The following is a 20,545-nucleotide window of genomic DNA, read 5'->3' as shown; positions in this document are numbered from 1 at the left end:
CCTGCGCTTAGTAACCCGATGTTTACCCTGGTTACCAGTGAAGACATCGCTGGATCGGTGTCACACACACCGATTCAGCGATGTCAGCGGGAGATCCAGCGACTAAATAAAGTTCTGGACTTTCAGCAACGACCAGCGATCTCACAGCGGGATCCTGATCGCTGCTGCCTGTCAAACACAACGATATCGCTATCCAGGACGCTGCAACGTCACGGATCGCTATCGTTATCGTTGTAAAGTCGCTTAGTGTGAAGGTACCTTACACTGTATGTGAAATGGTATCAGTCTGCAAGTCTGTCCTCTTGAACCACCAGACATAAACACTTAAATGCACAAGCCAATATACAGATGAAAATTCAGTTCTTAAGGTACCGTCACACTCAGCAACTTTACAACGAGAACGACAATGATCCGTGACGTTGCAGCGTCCTGGATAGCGATCTCGTTGTGTTTGACACGCAGCAGCGATCTGGATCCTGCTGTGCCATCGCTGGTCGGAGCTAGAAGTCCAGAACTTTATTTCGTCGCCAGGTCGGCGTGTATCGTCATGTTTGACATCAAAAGCAACGACGCTAACAATGGATGTAATGGAGCTAACAACCAGCAAGAATGAGAAGTGAGTCGCCGTTACGTCACTGGATCGCTCCTGCATCGTTCTGGAGCTGCTGTGTCTGACGTCTCTACAGCGACCTAAACAGCGACGCTCCAGCGATCTAGTTAGGTCGGCTCGTTGTCTATATCGCTGCAGCGTTGCTGAGTGTGACGGTACCTTTATTGGTTTGCAACAAGGTAGCTGTCTGGGTAATTAAGATACAATCTGGTTTCTTCACAAGACCCATTGTCAGGGATACCATATTTGTCAAGACCTTTCTAATCCAACAAATCCCTGATATCACATGCTGGGAAGGTCATGAGTACCAGCCGCTGTGATCTTTGGAGCGCCCAGCTTTCTGTTGCCTCCTATCATCTGGACAATTACACGATTGGCCGACGATCAACGGAGAAGGCCGCAGCCTGATCGTATGACTAGGCTATCAGAAAATGAACAGTGAGCATACAGCATATACATCTCTGGATTCCAACACATGGAATATGTGTACAGACCCTGGTACGGTCACAGCTAACTCTCAGATAACTCCAGACTACTCGCCACCACCACTAATATGTTTCGGTCGATTAGACACCGCACGGTAGCTATCACTTCGAGGTGTAGTTTATGGAATAGAAGGAACAGAACTATTACATTTTATATTTAATCCAAAGGGAGGCAGTGATTATGAAAAATATACACAAGATTTTATAAGGGGGACTAAAACAATACAGTATAGACAGTTGCATAAAATAAAAAGATCAGTAATAGTATACCACCAAGTGTATACAGGTAAGCGCATAGAAAAGCACAATCGTATAAAGACTATAAACCTCCTTCACTGGATAGTGGCCTATTGTTACGGTGTCCAACCATACGGTGGTGAGGTAGGACGATAAAAATAAACATAAACAACAAACTTGACCTCTGAAAAATTAAAGAATAAATATGAGAGTCTTCCTACCTCCGTAGGTAGATGGGAGTCCACAGCGTTTCTGCTTTCGGTCTGATATCCGGCAGAGAGTATAGTAGAAACAGGTGGCTGCCCCGGCCGGCAGCAAGCCACCACTGACTAACCTACTATGAAGAGCGGGGTCCAGCAGAATCAGTGCCGCGAGGTGTTCCAGTGGTAAGTGCGAGCGATGTGCAAGTGTGCAGGACCTGCGTGACGTGCTAGGTCACGTGACCGCAGTTCTCAGAAGGTGAAGTACGGAGTGCGGATGGGATCAAAAAACCAACGCGTTTCGGAGACTCCTGTCTCCTTCCTCAGGGTTGAGCTCAACATGTATTAGGAACACAACAGAAGACCCACCATATACTAGGAACACCCCACTAGACCCACCATACACTAGGAACACCCCACAAGACCCAACATATACTCATATGCTAGGAATACCACAAAAGACTCACCATATAGTAGGAACACCCCACAAAATCTGCCATTTTGGAGTTTTTCTGATCATTTGTCAAAACAACACCAGTTTCTTAGATTTTTACGTTTGTTGAGTCTTAATGCATCCAACGCAAAAAAAGTAAATACATTTGACCCATTGAAAGGTACCCTTTTCAGCTCATAATGGTAATTGGTGAGCATGGCAGTGGTTTTAATTAGCCATGATCGAATAGTGAAATATTCGGATTCAGGAAAATCAGCACAAATATTTTTTAATATCCGTATATTCGTACCGAATAACTAATCCAATTAACGTAAGTGTGAAATGCCGAATATTTTTCTGCTGGACCCAACAAAAAGGTCTGGGGCCTGAGAAAAAAGCTGAAATGGATAGGAAAGAGCTAAAACTAAATGGGAACAGCATGGAGACGATGCCGGCATGCCTTTCTGACTCACATATGGTATCTGGGAATAATGTTGTAGGACTATTGCACCTGTTTTACGGATTTTTAAAAAGACCTATTAAACCAAAGCAAAAAATTTTTTTAAAGGGAAACATGCTAAGAAACATTATTTCCTTCATAATTACATGTACATAACGCAAAATAATAAATAATGTCCCGTTTAGCATATGTTCCCATGGAGAGTTTTGGCTTTTTTTTTACTTTAACATTTGTGAGGGCTCTTACTCCTACATTTGGGAGGTCTCTCTCTCATGCCAAATAGTTAGCAAGATAGTGGAATACGTATTCCCTATCACTTTACAATGTCATTTCAAACATGGCCATTTGAATTTTGGGCTTTGCACGCCACCACCACCATGTTCACCGCCATGTCATTATGCGGCCCTCGAGGACAATTAGCAGAGGGGCAGCAAGGGCTATAAAACCGGTTTTTTGTAAGCTCCACGGTTCATTTTTGCCCCCAGATCCCAATGGAGCAGCTGTCATAGCGGGTGAAGCCGCTGTAAGGTGAATATAATACAGGAGTTGGGGAGCTGTATGATCAATATCAGTAAATTGGACTCTATCAGACACTAAAAGCATTAGAATTAAATTCGGAATGCAGTGTATGCAATCAAGGGCCTGCAATGTGGTCAGTCTGTCACGCCTGAAACCCATGTCAGGAACATGTGCAAGCATCATTTTACTTGGAAGCAGCCTCCTCGAGGGAAAGAGACAGGAGTGACATTGGCCAATCTGCACAAGCCTATGCATTTTCTATTGGTTTAATAAATAGCGTATCTTTATCTAACTGTTGTGCGACTGGTGCAAAGCCTGCACAGATAGGCAGATGTGCCATTTTCAACAATGATTACAGTAGAGAACCACAAACACCAGGTGCAACTTGGGGGGATGTCCACCAACTGACACATTTTCAACTGACCATCACATCAGCAAGGGCTATCGGTGGGTGTATCTATGACGAGAAGTTGACCAAGATGGTGAAGGACTACTTAAGTGACCATACCAGCATTCTTCTTTATTCTTTAACTATTGTTAGTCCAAGCTGCACACTTGGCCTGACCTCTCCTTCTGCACCTTGGAGGTGCTGCCATGCCCTGCTGCAAGTGTGTTCTCTGAGTAAGTTTTTAGTTCGGCAGGTGCAATCATAATGGATAGGTGCACAAGCCTGTCAACGCAAACTACAGACAGGCTGACTCTTCTAAAACAGGGGCTGGATTTCCTTTTACTTTGTAAGCCCTATGGATGACAGCAACGTTATGTAAATGCAGGCCAAATGTTTTGTTTGGGAAGTTGTCTTAACATCCATCCCTTACCATCCAAACCCTTTTTGTTCATGAAATCACCTTCTCCTCCTCCTGCTTCTGCAACAAGTACTTAGTGGTCATGTAAGTATCCCCCACATGGCTACTGTTTTGTACTTTGTGAAAACTTTGCACATTGTGCAATGGTGAAACTTGTACTCCCTATCGATTCCCTTGCTGACACACTCCAAATGCGGAGTAATGAAGATTATTGCCTCTGATAAATTGCCACGTACGATTATCTCTACCCAGATTGCACCAGTCGCACAACTGCTAGACAAATATTAGGTATTTTAAGTGGAAAATAGCAGAGAGCTGCAGCATGTGCTTACAATGATGAGAACACCCAGGTGCCTGCCTTTCACCCACCATCACTCCCTCCTATTAAATCTCTCCCTACTAAATTCCCACCTAACAAACAACTAATCTTGACAATCTTCAGCTCTTGAAAGAGCTTTTTGGAATAAATAACGCTCACTATAACTTTCTATCACTGTCCCTACACTCCTTTCACTGTCCCTACTCTCACACTACACTCTCCCTATGCTGTTTCCAGCTGCAATGCGCGCAAGATGGCACCGGCAGCCTTTAAATAGTCCCTATAATGCTGGAATGCCAGCCAATCACAGCAATGCCACACCAAAGATGGCACCGGCATTACTGTGATTCGCAAGCCAGCCCAGCATGTTCATTGGCTGCAAATAAAGGGCCAAACATGCCGGGCGGGACACTGGAATATACCAAGGCGGATATCTAATTAATCGCCGAGTAATGAATAGCCCGAATACCGTACTATTAATGCGAGTAACGAATAGTGCTGAATGTATTTGCTCATCACTAGAGTTAATGTTTTTCTTGGATGGTAAGTTGCATATGGCATGCTGCAAAAAATAAGTAAATTTGTAGATACCTTCAGAAATAACAAGAGGAAGCATAACCTATTAAATGGAAAAGGTACTGAAAACAGCGGTGGCTTGGACATCTTGATATTTCTCAAAAGTCTGATCCCCACATACTGTACATTAGCTGCAAATTAAGAAGGAATTCCATTTTTTTTACCTAGAGGATTAAATTATAATGAAGTGGAGAAACTTTAGCGCGGACACAGCGGACATGTTGCAGGATTGAATTCCATACTGTGAAGTTTAAACCCTGACGTCCACCTCATTGGATTATCCTCAGGAGATGCTTGGGCTCATTAAACAGGTTCAGAAAGTCAAGTAACATGACAAAGGTCAAATAACAGAAATTGTGCTAACCCCTGGATCAGTGTAAGAAGCAGCCTATGCAATCGTGGTTTCCTAACAGTAATATACTGTATATACAAATACACATTTTATTCACATTGATTTTTCTACCAAGTACAATCTAGAAAGTTACTTTAAGGAAAAAAAATTACAAGGTGAGTCATGGCCAACACATTTTTGGTCATATCGACCAACCATCAAATTCATGGATCAGCAGAGCTGGATATGTCAGATAGGACCTTGCAGCAGCGTGGTACAACAAAGCTAGATATGCTAAGTGACACTTTGCAGAAACGTGAAACAGCAGAGCTGAGGATGCAGGATGGCAACTTGTATATCTAACAGCAGAGCTGAGTATGTATAGTGGGGATGGATGAAGAATGGAGCACAATGAAGTGCTAGGTGTGTGCTTACCTAACTACCTGAATACTCAGGAGTTGTGCCACCATGTGAGCCAGCATGGGTGCGAGATATCAAAGGTACATGGGAATACTATGGTAATTAGAGGGGGATGGCCATTGCAAAAAAAAGATGAAGAGTTCAACGCTGGAGCAGGGACTTGAGAATAACATGGACCTGCACTAACATCCACTACTGCTTTGAATGTGAGAATACTATCATTTTATAGACAATTATCTTGGCTATTCCATGCATAAATTTGACTTGCGAATATTTAATTAACATATGATTAGTTATGCAGATTATTGTCATGTCACTGCATTGTTACTGTTTTGCTCCTAAAAATTAAAATTTTCATTTTCATTATTTTGTCAGTATTTTGTAAATAAACCTTTGGCTTTCAACACTGCCTCAATCCTTCTGGGCATGCTCTCCATTAAATTCAAGCATGTCTCATCTGAAATCTGATCCCAGGTCTTTTCTACATGTCCCCAAAGATGGTTTTCAACATACTGATGTGTACAGTTTTTCCTTCAACCCACAAGTGACAATTGGTTTGAGATCTGGGGACTGTTGGGGACAATCCAGCACCTCTACTTCATTGTCATTGAACCATTACTTTGCCAATTTTGACATCTTCTTTGGGTTGTTGTCCTCCTGGATCACTATGTCGTCCTTTTACCATAGTACTCGGGTGTACGAAGTAACTCTTCTTGTAGCATACTCACATATAGCACAGCAATGAGACCACCATCAATCCTGGTCAAGTATCCAACGCCTTTGGCTGTGAAACAATCCCATATCGTCAGGTTTCCTCCTCCGAATTTCACAGTTCCTTCAATTTCTCGATCTGTTAGCCCATTTTTCCCCCTTCTTTCTTCCACACCCATTTACACCCATCAGAGTCTATGCTATTGACCTTTGTCCCATCCCTCCAAATCACCCATTTCCAATCTTCTACTGTCTACTTTTCATACTTATTTGTAAATTCGAGCTTACATTTCTTATGATAATATTGAAGTCGAAGCTTCTTCAGCTTTTTTTGGACCACTATTCCAGACTTGTGTAACATGCATCACATGGTGCTTGAATGGATATCTGTGATCTCACCATTATGAAGCATACGAGCCTCCTCCACTGACGTATTTGTCACACCAGAACTGATAGACCTTTTGATTATCTGACTTGTTGACTCCAATATTTATGTTTTTCCAGCTGTCTGTCACGGGAAGACTAGGTGGGCAAGAGCTAATAACCCGGGCCCCTGCAATTTCCCTCAGACTGGGGAACTCCTGACTGACCCTCTACCTAGAGTTTACACTGATGGTGTGCATGTCTAGGCCTTGAACCTCACCCTGTCTCCTGTTTCAACCCTAGGCTGAAACCACCACCCACCACCCAGTGAAAAGATTATACACCAGTACCCACAGTTAGCACAGACAAGGATAACGGAAAATATACACCACGCCACAGTCACTCAGGAATACACAATAAGTGCAAAGGGCAAAATAAATACAAATATAGGAAGGAGTAAATAAGACAAAGGGAAATACACCACCAGCAACGATACTCCAACTACTAGCTCACCACTCCAGACCGAGATAACAACGCACAAGACAGAAGCTATAATCGGCGACGCCCAATGTCCAGGAGAACTATTTAAAGGCAGTGGGCATGGCCTAGCTACCAATCAGAGCACCAGGTAAATTAACCCCGGACCAGCTAGATGAAATCTAGCCGACGCCAATGGGGGCATAGTGGTCAAAAGCGGAATTACCGCTGTCTGTCGAACGACCTGGTCTGAACAGTGTCCGACATGACAGTACCCCGCCTTCTACGAGGGACCCCAGGGCCCTCACGGCTTATAGGACCCGGCTTGACCGGATGACGGCGGTGAAACAACCTGACCAGCCGGTCTGCATGAACGTCCGAGGCTGGTACCCAGGACCTTTCCTCAGGCCCATAACCACGCCAGTGTACCAAGTACTGTAAAGTGCGGCGCACTACACGAGAGTCAACCACCTTGGAGGCTTCGAATTCCAAATTACCATCCAACAAGACTGGAGAAGGCATGGGTGTCGCGTCCACAAGACCCACCGTCTTTTTTAGCAACGATCTGTGGAACACGTTGTGTATCTTATACACCGTAGGAAGCTCCAATCGGTACGCTACAGGGTTAATGACAGCGGCGACCCTAAATGGACCAATAAACCGTGGACCCAATTTAAGGGATGGTATTTTGAGTCTTATGTTTTTTTGTGGATAACCACACCCAGTCATCCACACTCAGGTCCGGACCTGGCACACGCCTACTGTCAGCCACACATTTGTACCTAGCACCCACACTCAACAGGCGCTGTTTAACTCTCCTCCAGACTGATGACAATTGTGCTCCTAACTGGTCTTCCTCCGGAACGCCGGAAGAGCCCCTCTGACTTAAAGTACAAAATTGAGGATGTAGCCCGTAAACACAAAAAAAGGAGACTCCCCAGAAGACTCCTGACGGTGATTATTGATGGCAAATTCAGCCAACGGAAGGAACGTAGACCACTCCTCCTGGTTATCAGAGACAAAGCAGCGTAAGTACTGTTCCAAATTTTGGTTCATACGCTCAGTCTGACTATTTGACTGAGGATGAAACGCCGAAGAATGAGACAACTTGATCTCCAGCCGTGAGCAAAATGCTTTCCAAAATTTTGCCACAAACTGAGTACCCCTATCAGACACGATGTCAGACGGAACCCCATGAAGTCTGACCACCTCCTGCACAAATACCTGAGCCAGAGTCTTAGCGTTAGGCAACGAAGGCAAAGACACAAAATGCAACATTTTTGAAAACCGATCAACAATCACCAAGATGACCGTGTTCCCAGCTGAGGAGGGCAAGTCAGTGATAAAATCCATGGAGATTTCCGTCCATGGCTTACTAGGTACCTCAAGAGAAAGTAGTGTGCCAACAGGACGGGAGCGGGGCATCTTAGCCCTAGCGCACGTAGTACAAGCTGACACGTATGAGGCCACGTCCTGTCGGATCTTGGGCCACCAAAACCGACGTGACACCAACTCCAAGGTACCTCTAACCCCTGGGTGGCCAGCCAGGACAGCATCATGATGCTCCACCAAAACCTTTAAGCGGAGATGAAGCGGAACAAAAGATTTGTTGATGGGAAGCTCAGATGGTACCTCCTCCTGAGCCTCGGCAACCTCAGCCTCAACCTCGGTAGTGAGAGCCGAAACCACAACACCCTTTTGGAGGATGGGTACAGGATCCTCCCGAGGTTCTCCCCCCGGAAAACACCTGGACAGAGCATCCACCTTAGTGTTTTTAGACCCTGGTCTGTAAGTGACAACAAAGTTGAACCGCATGAAAAACAATGCCCAGCGAGCCTGCCTGGGAGACAGACGCTTGGCGGACTCCAAATATAGCAGATTCTTATGATCGGTAATAACAGTAACCTGATGAACCGACCCCTCCAAGAAGTGTCGCCATTCCTCAATGGCCAACTTGATTGCCAACAACTCCCTGTTGCCGATATCGTAGTTACGTTCGGCGGGCGACAGTTTCTTGGAAAAATAGGCGCATGGACGCAAATTACTCAAAGATGAGCCTTGAGATAGTACCGCCCCCACACCAACCTCAGACGCATCGACTTCCACAACAAAGGGTTTTGATACGTCTGGCTGCACAAGAATGGGGGCTGAAACAAAACTGTTCTTAAGAAATTCAAATGCGCGCACAGCAGCCTCAGGCCAAACGGAGAAATTGGTATGCTTTTTAGTCATGTCAGTTAGCGGTTTAGCAATGATGGAAAAATCCTTGATAAATTTCCTATAGTAGTTAGAAAACCCAAGGAACCGCTGAAGTGCTTTCAGGTTATCAGGACGTTCCCAATGCAGCACCGCTTGCACCTTAGCGGCATCCATTTTAAAACCAGAAGCAGACACAATATAACCCAAGAAAGGCAACTCTTGAACAGAAAACACACATTTCTCAAGTTTAGCATACAGCTTATTCTCTCTGAGAAGCTGTAACACCTGCCTGACATGACCTAAATGAGTATCACAGTCGCAAGAATATATGAGAATGTCATCGAGGTACACGATAACGAATTTCCCCAAAACATGCGAGAACACATCATTAATGAAATGTTGGAACACTGCAGGTGCGTTAGTCAACCCAAATGGCATCACCAAATTTTCAAAATGACCCTCAGGGGTATTAAAAGCCGTCTTCCACTCATCACCTTGATGGACTCTTATGAGGTTGTACGCCCCCCTGAGGTCAAGCTTGGTAAACCACTTAGCACCTGCCACCTGGTTGAACAAATCTGGTATCAGTGGCATAGGGTATGGATCCCGAACCGTAATCTGGTTCAACTCCCTGAAATCCAAACACGGGCGTAATCCACCATCTTTCTTCTTCACGAAGAAGAACCCTGCTGCCACTGGTGAGGATGAAGGCCTGATGTGCCCTTTGCTCAAACTTTCAGCAATGTAATCCTTTAACGCTTGTCTCTCCGGACCGGAGATGTTAAACATCCTTGCTTTAGGCAATTTGGCCCCTGGTTTAAACCTGATAGTACAGTCATAGGGACGATGTGGCGGCAACTCTGAACAACCCTTCTCAGAGAACACATCCACAAAATCCAGAAGTGACTCCGGAACGCTTGAAGTCACAGCAGACACACATGTGGCCAGGCAATTCTCCTGGCAGAATTCGCTCCACTGAATTATGTCCTGAGTTTTCCAGTCAATTACCGGGTTGTGCATAGACAACCATGGAAAACCCAAAACCACCTGAGCAGGAAGATTCCTGAGCACCTTACATGTAACCTGCTCGGAATGTAAAACCCCAATGTGGAGTTTCACCTCAGCCACAAATTCAGTAATCTCCCCCTGTGAGAGAGGAGCAGCATTGATGGTGACCACGCGGATAGGATGAGGCAGTTTTTCAATCCTAAAACCTGCTGTGCGCGCAAACTCCTCATCAATGAGATTTGTGGCTGAACCACTATCCACAAAAACAGTAATTGGCAGCTCACTGCCAGCGATAATAACCTTAGCAGGGAGCATGCATTGAGAAACCACCATGGAGGATATACATAAGCTCAGATTGGTCTCCTCCACACCCTCTGAGCTTAGAAGTTTTCCGCCGTTGCGTTTTTCTTAGACAGCAGAGGACAGATGTTAATAAAATGACCAGTTTTACCACAGTAAAAACAGGCTCCCTGCTTCCTGAGCTCAGGGGCTCGACGCTTCACATGTGACACCCCTGCGATTTGCATAGGCTCCGTGGGCTCACCTGCAGCAACCTCACGTGAACCTAAACCCTCTCCCATAGGCGATGTCTCATGCTCCCCCTGACGCAAACGGCGATCAATACGGACAACCAGACTTATAGCGGAGTCTAGAGAAGTAGGAGTCTCGTACATCAGAAGGGCTTTTTTAACCCTTCCAGAAACCCCATGAATAAACTGACTCCGCAGCGCTGAATCATTCCACTGTGTATCGATCGCCCAGCGACGAAATTCAGAACAGTAATCCTCTGCAACTCACTCCCCCTGGCGAATAGTGCGTATCTTAGATTCTGCTAGAGCCATTCTGTCATGCTCATCGTAAATATTTCCAAGACAGGAAAAAAAACTCTCCACAGAGACAAATGCAGCAGAATCAGATGGCAAAGAAAGCGCCTATGCTTGGGGATCCCCGCTTAACAAAGACAACACCAGGCCCACACGCTGAGCCTCATTACCCGAGGAGATTGGGCGCATACGGAAATATAGTTTGCAAGCTTCACGAAAAGAAACAAATTTACTGCGTTCCCCAGCAAATTTTTCAGGCAAAGGAAACTTAGGCTCAGCAACTCTACCTGTCACTTCAGCTTGCACATTAGATACTGCTAGTCCTTGTTGCTGCACTGCCCCCCTCAACTCAGTGACCTGTAGGGACAGCGCCTCCAACTGGCGGGTTATGGAAGTCATGGGATCCATGACAAAACAACAAAAAAAAGGAAACCCCCTTTTTTTGTTGTTTTCTTTTAAAGGCCGATTATAAAGTCACGGGAAGACTAGGTGGGCAAGAGCTAATAACCCGGGCCCCTGCAATTTCCCTCAGACTGGGGAAATCCTGACTGACCCTCTACCTAGAGTTTACACTGATGGTGTGCATGTCTAGGCCTCGAACCTCACCCTGTCTCCTGTTTCAACCCTAGGCTGAAACCACCACCCACCACCCAGTGAAAAGATTATACACCAATACCCACAGTTAGCACAGACAAGGATAATGGAAAATATACACCACGCTGCAGTCACTCAGGAATACACAATAAGTGCAAAGGGCAAAATAAATACAAATATAGGAAGGAGTAAATAAGACAAAGGGAAATACACCACCAGCAACGATACTCCAACTACCAGCTCACCACTCCAGACCGAGATAACAACGCACAAGACAGAAGCTATAATCAGCGATGCCCAAATGTCCAGGAGAACTATTTAAAGGCAGTGGGCATGGCCCAGCTACCAATCAGAGCACCAGGTAAATTAACCCCGGACCAGCTAGATGAAATCTAGCCGACGCCAATGGGCGCATAGTGGTCAAAAGCGGAATTACCGCTGTCTGTCGAACGACCTGGTTTGAACAGTGTCCGACATGACACTGTCATGGCCCTCACATGATGCAGTTTTTCAATTTTCTGAGGCAAAAGTCTGCTATGGATGAGTTGGATGATGCTGTTTCTCTTTTCTTGGAAAGTCTTTTTCATGCCTGCTCTTTAATTCGAAACAATTACCTTTCACTTGGGAATCAACCTAATAACACACTGAGCTAAGAATAATAAACTTTAGAGTAACGTTGTAAGTAGAGATGAGCAAACTTGTCGGAAAACGTTTGCCAACCTCAAATTCGGTATGAATATTGCACATTCGAATTTGTGTTTGTATTCCTGAGCTTTTTCCCTAAAAATCTGCAAAATTTGGCCAAAGTTCAGTAAATGATTGAGTTCACTAAGGGCTCTTTCAGACGTCAATGTTTCAGTAGCAGCACGGGCCGCTGTATCATCAGTGTGACACGTACCGGTGCCTGGGAATCAGCGGTGCTGTTCGCGCTGTTCAACGGCACCGGGTGCTGAAGTGAAGACTGCTCACATCACTGTTCCCTGAGATCAGAGCTAGCAGTGGACAATGTTGAGCATTGTATTCAACTGTTAACAGTGAGAACAGGTGACGGCTGATGGGAGTATTCATCAGCTGCCACCTGCGCCATAAATAAATAATTATTATTTTTTTTAAATTATGTGGGGTTCCCCTGTATTTTTGATAACCAGCCAGGCAAAACTGACATCTGCTGTGGGCTTCAACTATCAGCTGTCAGCTTCAGCAAGGCTCTAGTTGTAGGCACAAACAAAAATTGCTAGAGCTTTATTGCAGGGCCATACATTAGTGCAGTAAGATGGACTGTGGGTGAGCAATGACCATTCTTCTCTTAATGGGTGCTCTAGAGACCTTCACTTATTCCCTGGTATAGTACTCAGACATCAGATATGGCGTAGGACAAAGGGTTTATCCACAGAGCAGTAAGCAATATCTATGGAGGCATCAACTGCCTAGTGTAAAATAGTTTTCTTCTTAGTAGAGGAGAGACAATTTGGATAGTTTCTGATAAAACATTGCCCTTAGGTACATCTCCATATGCCACCTGGCTCTCCTCAATGAGAAGCTGTGCCCCATGATGAGATCTAGGTGTAGTGTAGTTTCAACTTGATTGTCTGCTCAAGCTATTTTGTTCCATAAAGTCTTCCAAGGACCATAATGTTGGTGCCACCTACAAACATGTCCATGGCAATATGTAGACTCCATACCAGTATAATTAAAAGTGCCTAATAAATGCCAAACCTACAGACGTTCCCGAATTTTTTTTTTCTTTCAGATTTTACTGAAAGTGAACCTTTGACGCAATTGTGTCACCTGAGTGTGTTGAGATGTCCCCGGACTAATAATGAAAGGACATGAAGGCACTGCTGTGCCATGTCAAATGGGGTTAGCGAGGAGCAAGTGGCTTACTTGATCTCTCGGCTGGTTCTTCAGGCATGACTAAGCAATGAGCTCCTCCGACCAATCTTGTGTCTTGCAGTAGAAGACTTTCATGCTCACATCTCGGACAGACATAGTTAAACCGGCTACAGAAGTGGCAGGGGCACAGTTCAAAGCCTGCTTGCTTCCATTAGGCATCTGATTAGGCAGCTCCTCGGCATGACTTCCAATTTAACTCTGTTTCACATGGAAGGATTCAAGCTGCGAAAGTTTTTTAAGCTAAATGAGTCGAGGTCATTAAATTGTTTCTATCTACTTTCTATCTGGCTGTCTTTTTCCTTCAGAAGCGACGGGAGAACGGGTCATTAGAGGGTTACCTGCCATACTGTATTATCTTGTAAAGGCCATGCTAACGGGGCAGCCAGAGGCCAAAGATAATCATTATTCCATTCATCCATGCTGCAAAAAACAGAAACTGTGAAGCCAGCGGAACTATTCTAAGCCTTTCATCGTGGAGCAGATATTTCATCTTTTAGGGTAGATGAATTTTTCTGTGATAAATGTGTAAGTCTAGCACAGGCCAGCTATGAAGCATCTATGGAGGGTTCTCATTTAATTTATGTATAAGGTAAGACGCTCGTTCCATCTACTGTATATGAAGAGTGGTATAACTATAGTGTAAGCATAAACTGCAGTCACACCCAAGTATCACAGCAATGGTAATGTAAATGCCACAACAAAATCTATGAACGTAGAACACATGGGGGGGTGTACAATGTATTAAATCAGACATAAAAGTGACAACCACAGTGCCTAATAACAAGAGCAAAAGTCACGTTGTCAACTTAGTATGATCCTGTGGAGACATGGGGGGTTGGTGGGCATCCAGGTCCGCTAGCCGAAACCGCGTGGACTAAAGTGAGGGTTTATTGAACAATGAAACAGGCAGATAACACATATAACAGTCCCAGCACAGTACCCAAGATGGTGCACATTACAGAGTCTCACCCTTCTGCTGACTCGCCGGGATAGAAGCTGCTGTTACTTCAGAGCTTCCAGGGTTGACTACCCCACCTGTAGCACGCGCACAGAGAGGAGGTAACAACAAGCGTAGGAAGATGACAGTCCATTCAGGTACAAGGCCAGTTGACCGGAGGGTCACAACCTATATGGATGACTGTGGGCTGGGCATTATACTTTATGGATGACTATGGGCTGTACGTTATACTATATGGATGACTATAGGGTGCATTATACTATATGGATGACTAGGGGCTGAGCATTATACTATATGGATGACTATAGGGTGCATTATACTATATGGATGACTATGGGGAGCATTATACTTTATGGATGTTTATGGGGGTGCATTATACTTTATGGATGACTATGGGCTGTGTGTTGTACTATATGGATGACTATGGCGGCCATTGTACTTTATGAATGACTATGGGTTGTGCATTTTGCTATATGGATGACTATGGGGGTGCAGTACACTTTATGTTTGACTATGGGCTGTACATTAAACTTCATGGAGGACCATGGGCTGTGTATAATACTAAAATGGATGACTATGTGGCTGCATTATTCTACATGGATTACTATGGGCTGTGCAGTAAATTAAATGGATGACTAAGGGGTGCATTATACTTTATGTATAACTATGGGTTGTGCATTATACTATATGGATGACTATGGGCTGTGCAGTATATTATATGGAACACTATGGGCTGTGCATTGTACTAATATAGATGACTATGGGTGCATTATACTACATGGATGACTATGGGCTGTGCAGTATATTATATGGAGCACTATGGGCTTTGTATTGTACTAATATAGAGGACTATGGGCTGTGCATTATACTGCATGCATGACTATGAGCTGTGCATTATATTATATGAAGGATATGGGCTGTGTAAAATACTAATATAGATGACTATGGGGTGCATTATACTACATGGATGTCTATGAGCTGTGCATTACACTATATGGAGCACTATGGGGTGCATTATACTACATGCATGACTATGGGCTGTGCAGTATATTATGTGGAGCACTATGGGCTTTACATTGTACTAATATAGATAACTATGGGGTGTATTATACTACATGGATGACTATGGGCTGTGTATTATACTACATGGATGACTATGGGCTGTGCAGTATATTATATGGAACACTATGGGCTGTGCATTGTACTAATATAGATGACTATGGGGTGCATTATACTACATGGATGACTATGGGCTGTGCATTATACTATATGGAGCACTATTGGGTGCATTATACTACATGGATGACTATGGGCTGTGCAGTATATTATATGGAACACTATGGGCTGTGCATTATACTAATATAGATGACTATGGGGTGCATTATACTACATGGATGACTATGGGCTGTGCATTATACTATATGGAGCACTATTGGGTGCATTATACTACATGGATGACTATGGGCTGTGCAGTATATTATATGGAGCACTATGGGGTGCATTATACTATATGGATGACTATGGGCTGTGCATTATACTACATGGATGACTATGGGCTGTCCATTATACTTCATGGGTGACTATGGGCTGTGCAGTATATTATATGGAGCACTATGGGCTTTGTATTGTTCTTATATAGATGACTATGGGCTGTGCATTATACTTCATGGAAGACTATGGGCTGTGCAGAATATTATATGGAGCACTATGGGCTTTACATTGTACTAATATAGATGACCATGCGGTGCATCATACTATATGGAGCACTATGGGCTGTGCATTATACTATATGGAACACTATGGGGTGCATTATACTACATGGGTGACTATGGGCTGTGCATTATACCATTTGGAGCAATATGGGCTGTGCATTATATTACATGGATGACTGTGGGCTGTGCAGTATATTATATGGAGCACTATGGGGTGCATTATACTACATGGAAGACTATGGGCTGTGCAGTATATTATATGGAATACTATGGGCCTTGCAATGCACTAATATAGATGACTATAGGTGTATTATACTACATGGATGACTATGGGCTGTGCAGTATATTATATGGAGCACTATGGGGTGCATTATACTATATGGAGCACTATGGGCTGTGCATTACACTATATGGAGCACTATGGGGTGCATTATACTACATGGGTGACTATGGGCTGTGCAGTACATTATATGGAGCACTATGGGCTGTGTATTATACTAATATAGATGACTATGGGGTGTATTATACTGATGATGGGCTGTGCAGTATACTATAGGGAAGACTATAAGATGCATTATCTTATATGGTGGACTATGGGGGGTGCCTAATGATTTGAAATAAAAGTATAATGGATAATTTTTTTCTATGCATTAAAGAAAAGCGGCAGAATGGGGGACATATGCCAGGATGGGGGATATATACACTGTGTTCCAAATTATTATGCAAATTGGATTTAAGTGTCATAAAGATTTAATCGTTTTGTTTTTCAAATAAACTTGTGGATGGTATTGTGTCTTAGGGCTCAATGGATCACTGAAATCAATCTTAAATACATGTGATAATTAGTTTTCCAGGTGATTCTATTAAAGGAAAACTACTTAAAAATGATGTTCCACATTATTAAGCAGGTCACAGGTTTCAAGCAATATGGGAAATAAAAAGGATCTCTCTGCTGCTGAAAAGTGTTAAATAGTGCAATGCCTTTGACAAGGTTTGAAAACATTAGATATTTCACGAAAACTTAGGAGTGATCATCATACTATGAAGAGATTTATGACTGAAACAGAGTTCATGCAGATAAAGGCATATTGAGGAAGGTTTCTGCCAGACAAATTCATTGAATTAAGAAAGCAGCTGCCAAAATACCATTACAAAGCAGCAAAAAGTTATTTGAAGTTGCTGGTGCCTCTGGAGTCCCTCAAACCTCAAGGTGTAGGATCCTTCAAAGGCTTGCTGTGGTGCATAAACCTACTATTCGGCCACTCCTAAACAGTGTTCACAAGCAGAAATGGTTGCATTGGGTCCAAATATACATGAAGACTATTTTTCAAGCAGTCTTGTTTACTGATGAGTGTCGAGCAGCCCTGGACGGTCCAGATGGATGGAGTAGTGGATGGTTGGTGGATGGCCACCATGTCCCAACAAGGCTGCGACGTCAGCAAGGAGGTGGAGGAGTCATGTTTTGGTCCAGAATAGCTGGTAGGGCCCTTTAAGGTTCCTGAAGGTGTGAAAATGGCCTCTGCAAAGTATATAGAGTTTGTGACTGACAACTTTCTTCCATGGTCTAAAAAGCAGAAACGTGCCTTCAGGAGCAAAATCATCTTCATGCTGACAATGCCCCATCTCATGCTGCAAAGAAAACCTCTGAGACATTGGCTGCTATGGGCGTAAAAGGAGATAAACTCATGGTGTGGCCACCATCTTCCCCTGACCTCAACCCTATAGAGAACCTTTGGAGAATCATCAAGCAAAAGATCTATGAGGGTGGGAGGCCGTTCACATCCAAACAGCAGCTCTGGGAAGCAAAGAAATACAAGCAGAAACTCTCCAAAAACTCACAAGTTCAATGGACGCAAGAATTGTGAAGGTGACATCAAAGAAGGGTCCTCTGTTAACATGTAACTTGGCCTGTTAGGAGGTTTTGGAGTTAAATAGCTTTTTTGCTCAGTGAATGTGACCTCCTAATGCTGCAAATTCCAAAAATGAGCATTTTCAGTTCTTTATATCAAATGTTTAGAAATTCTACTGTGCCTAATAATTTGGAACAGTGCATTGTGGGGTTTTGTTCATTTTGGAGATTATACTGTTATCATTGGGAGGTTTATTCAATAAAATTCGATGTATAATCTCACGGGTGATGACTTATTAGACTGACTGTCATTTGCACCGACCATTTAGGAAAATCCGAGAAAAATTTCATCTGCATAATAATTTGGAACATGGTGTACACCAGGTGTCCTGTGTTTTATGATAGAACTGCCTGTGCTCATCCGTAACGGAGGATCCCTAGCTGAGATACCTTTATGCACTTACAGCCGGCCAGGATCAGTGTAAACTTTTTCCCAAACCAAAACCTCTCACAATTTGGGCATGAAATGTTCACCCGGTCTCGTGACTCTCACCCTCCCTATGACAATTGGTGAGTGGTGACGGTTTTTTGGTAGCACCCCGGGCAGGATTGGGCTCCTGCGCAGAGTCGGGGCTCATAGCGCAAAATTCTGCTAGCTTTTTCCAACAAAAAATCTTGGAATTCTATAAATGAAATTTTCTTCATCAAAATTCTCAGTTTTTGCTAAAATTGTTAATGATTTTTTGGGATGAATGAATTGTTGTATTACAGGCAGGATATGTGTTTCCCTATAATAGTGACAGTGGGGGTTATATTATAACCAGGGATTGTGCCCATATAGCAGAAGAAACCACAGTGATCTAACGCCGCAGCACAAGAATGACTGGTCACAGTGATCTCTAACCACATATTATTCTGGTGCTTATAGCGCCATGTAAGAGAGAAAGGGAAGTATAAAAAGCCTTCCCTCTTCTCAGTGCAGAAATAATGGCAGCTGTTTGTATGAACCTGGGACTTTGCCCTCTAGTGGCCACATTGTGGTATCACACATGTAAAGTTAGAGGGTTGTGGCATGTTAGCACATTATGGTTTGGTGCACGACTTAAATCACAAGTTTCACATCCTCTTATACTTTTCTGTGTGATATTTCACTTTTGTTTATATCACAAATTTTTATTTTAAGCGAAGGCACTTTGTTAACTTTGTTCAGTCCTTTATATCTGCCCACACTGAAATATTGACTCAAGTGAAGTTTATTAGTGCTCAGACATAGTACAATAAGCCTTTACTGGCTGCCATAGACCCCCTCTACACACACAGTATGAATCCCCCCATGGTCCACACACATAGCATGATGCCCCCACAGACCACCACGTACAGTAGGATGCACCCCACAGCTGACACCCACAATATAATGTAAACCCTAATATGTAGTATATATGAGTCGCCCGCCAGGGCCGTGGGGTACTCGGTACGGGGTCCGGTACTTAAAAGGATGTGTCACGGCGACGGTGACCTGGTCCGTGGCCCTGGGCGCCCATGTTAAAGGAAAGGTCTTTAAAGGGATGTGTGAAATAATAAAAGTTTGTGACGTCACCTGTGGTATTCGGTCAGGGATGACCAAGGCTGTTTAAAGGGGTCCTCTGGGGTGAAGTTATGGCAGCCAGATGGTATAACATCCCACAGGTGATGTGTGTCCCCAGGGCTCCCGATGAACAGATGGAAGATGGTGAATGGTGCAGTAAAGAATGAAGGACACAGGTTTGCAGTCTCTTTACCTGGTTTACTGAAGTCTTCAGCAGCCACAATCCAGGGTACCAGATCACAGGTACAGGCAGGGTCCGGCCGGCTTGGAAGCAAATCCAGAGTCCAGCTTTACCAGGTGGCGTTAAAAGCCTGCCTTCTAGCGCTTGCTGTTGTAGTCCCTTACTGCCTATGGCTTCTCAGCAAGGTCCTCTCAGTTCTCTCTGTCCTTTACTGAAGTGGGACACAAACCCCTATGACAGGTGACTCGAGCCTTTTTTACAGGGTCTCTATCACGACCCGGGCTCTATGTGTCACTGTGTCTCCTGGGTGTTAGGGCAAACAGGTGATGTATAATCCAGCTGTCCTGCCAGTTTCTGCTGTGTGTCTTAGAGTCCCACAAAAGCCTCGGCCTTCCGGCTACCGGTGTCTGCGCTATGCCAGGGAGGTAGCCCTCTCGCCACTATTCTCCCCTGTTATCTCTCTCCCGTGCTTCGTTCTCCGGCATGTTAGCTAAAGACTCTGTTCTTCCTTCTGTATCTCGCTATCTATGAGCTACAGCACCTCAGGCTGTACGGCCCCTCACTCGTCCTTCTGCCTCAGACTGCTCCAGTCTGCTGTCTGGCACCAACTGTCTAACTCTTCCTAACTGCCTAGCAACTGCCTAGCAACTAACTCCTCCTCCTGACCAGAGAGAGCAGCTCCCCTGAAGTTGGGGGGAGAGCTCCCCCTTCTGGCCTGGAGTCAGAACGGTGTTGTATGTGCTAATTACCTGTTAAGAGGAATCTTCCATCGCTTCCAAGTGTGACATCCCTCTC

At 44.2% G+C, this 20,545-nt stretch overlaps 1 long non-coding RNA gene across 2 annotated transcripts in view; it reads right to left on the bottom strand.

Annotated features, from left to right (window-relative positions):
- Positions 1-19,866, bottom strand: part of LOC143793149 (uncharacterized) — a 69,158-nt gene extending 49,292 nt beyond the window's left edge. For both annotated transcript variants that reach the window (XR_013220064.1, XR_013220065.1), the window contains exon 1: positions 19,763-19,866. This is a non-coding gene — a long non-coding RNA (uncharacterized LOC143793149). The remainder of the gene's footprint in view (positions 1-19,762) is intronic.
- Positions 19,867-20,545: the final 679 nt, after the last annotated feature.

The sequence above is a fragment of the Ranitomeya variabilis genome, chromosome 1 (genome assembly GCF_051348905.1).
Source record: "Ranitomeya variabilis isolate aRanVar5 chromosome 1, aRanVar5.hap1, whole genome shotgun sequence".
In the NCBI taxonomy this organism is placed as follows: Eukaryota; Metazoa; Chordata; class Amphibia; order Anura; family Dendrobatidae; genus Ranitomeya; species Ranitomeya variabilis.
The sequence above is the reverse complement of the archived record's forward strand: the minus strand, read 5'-3'. Positions and strand labels throughout refer to the sequence as shown.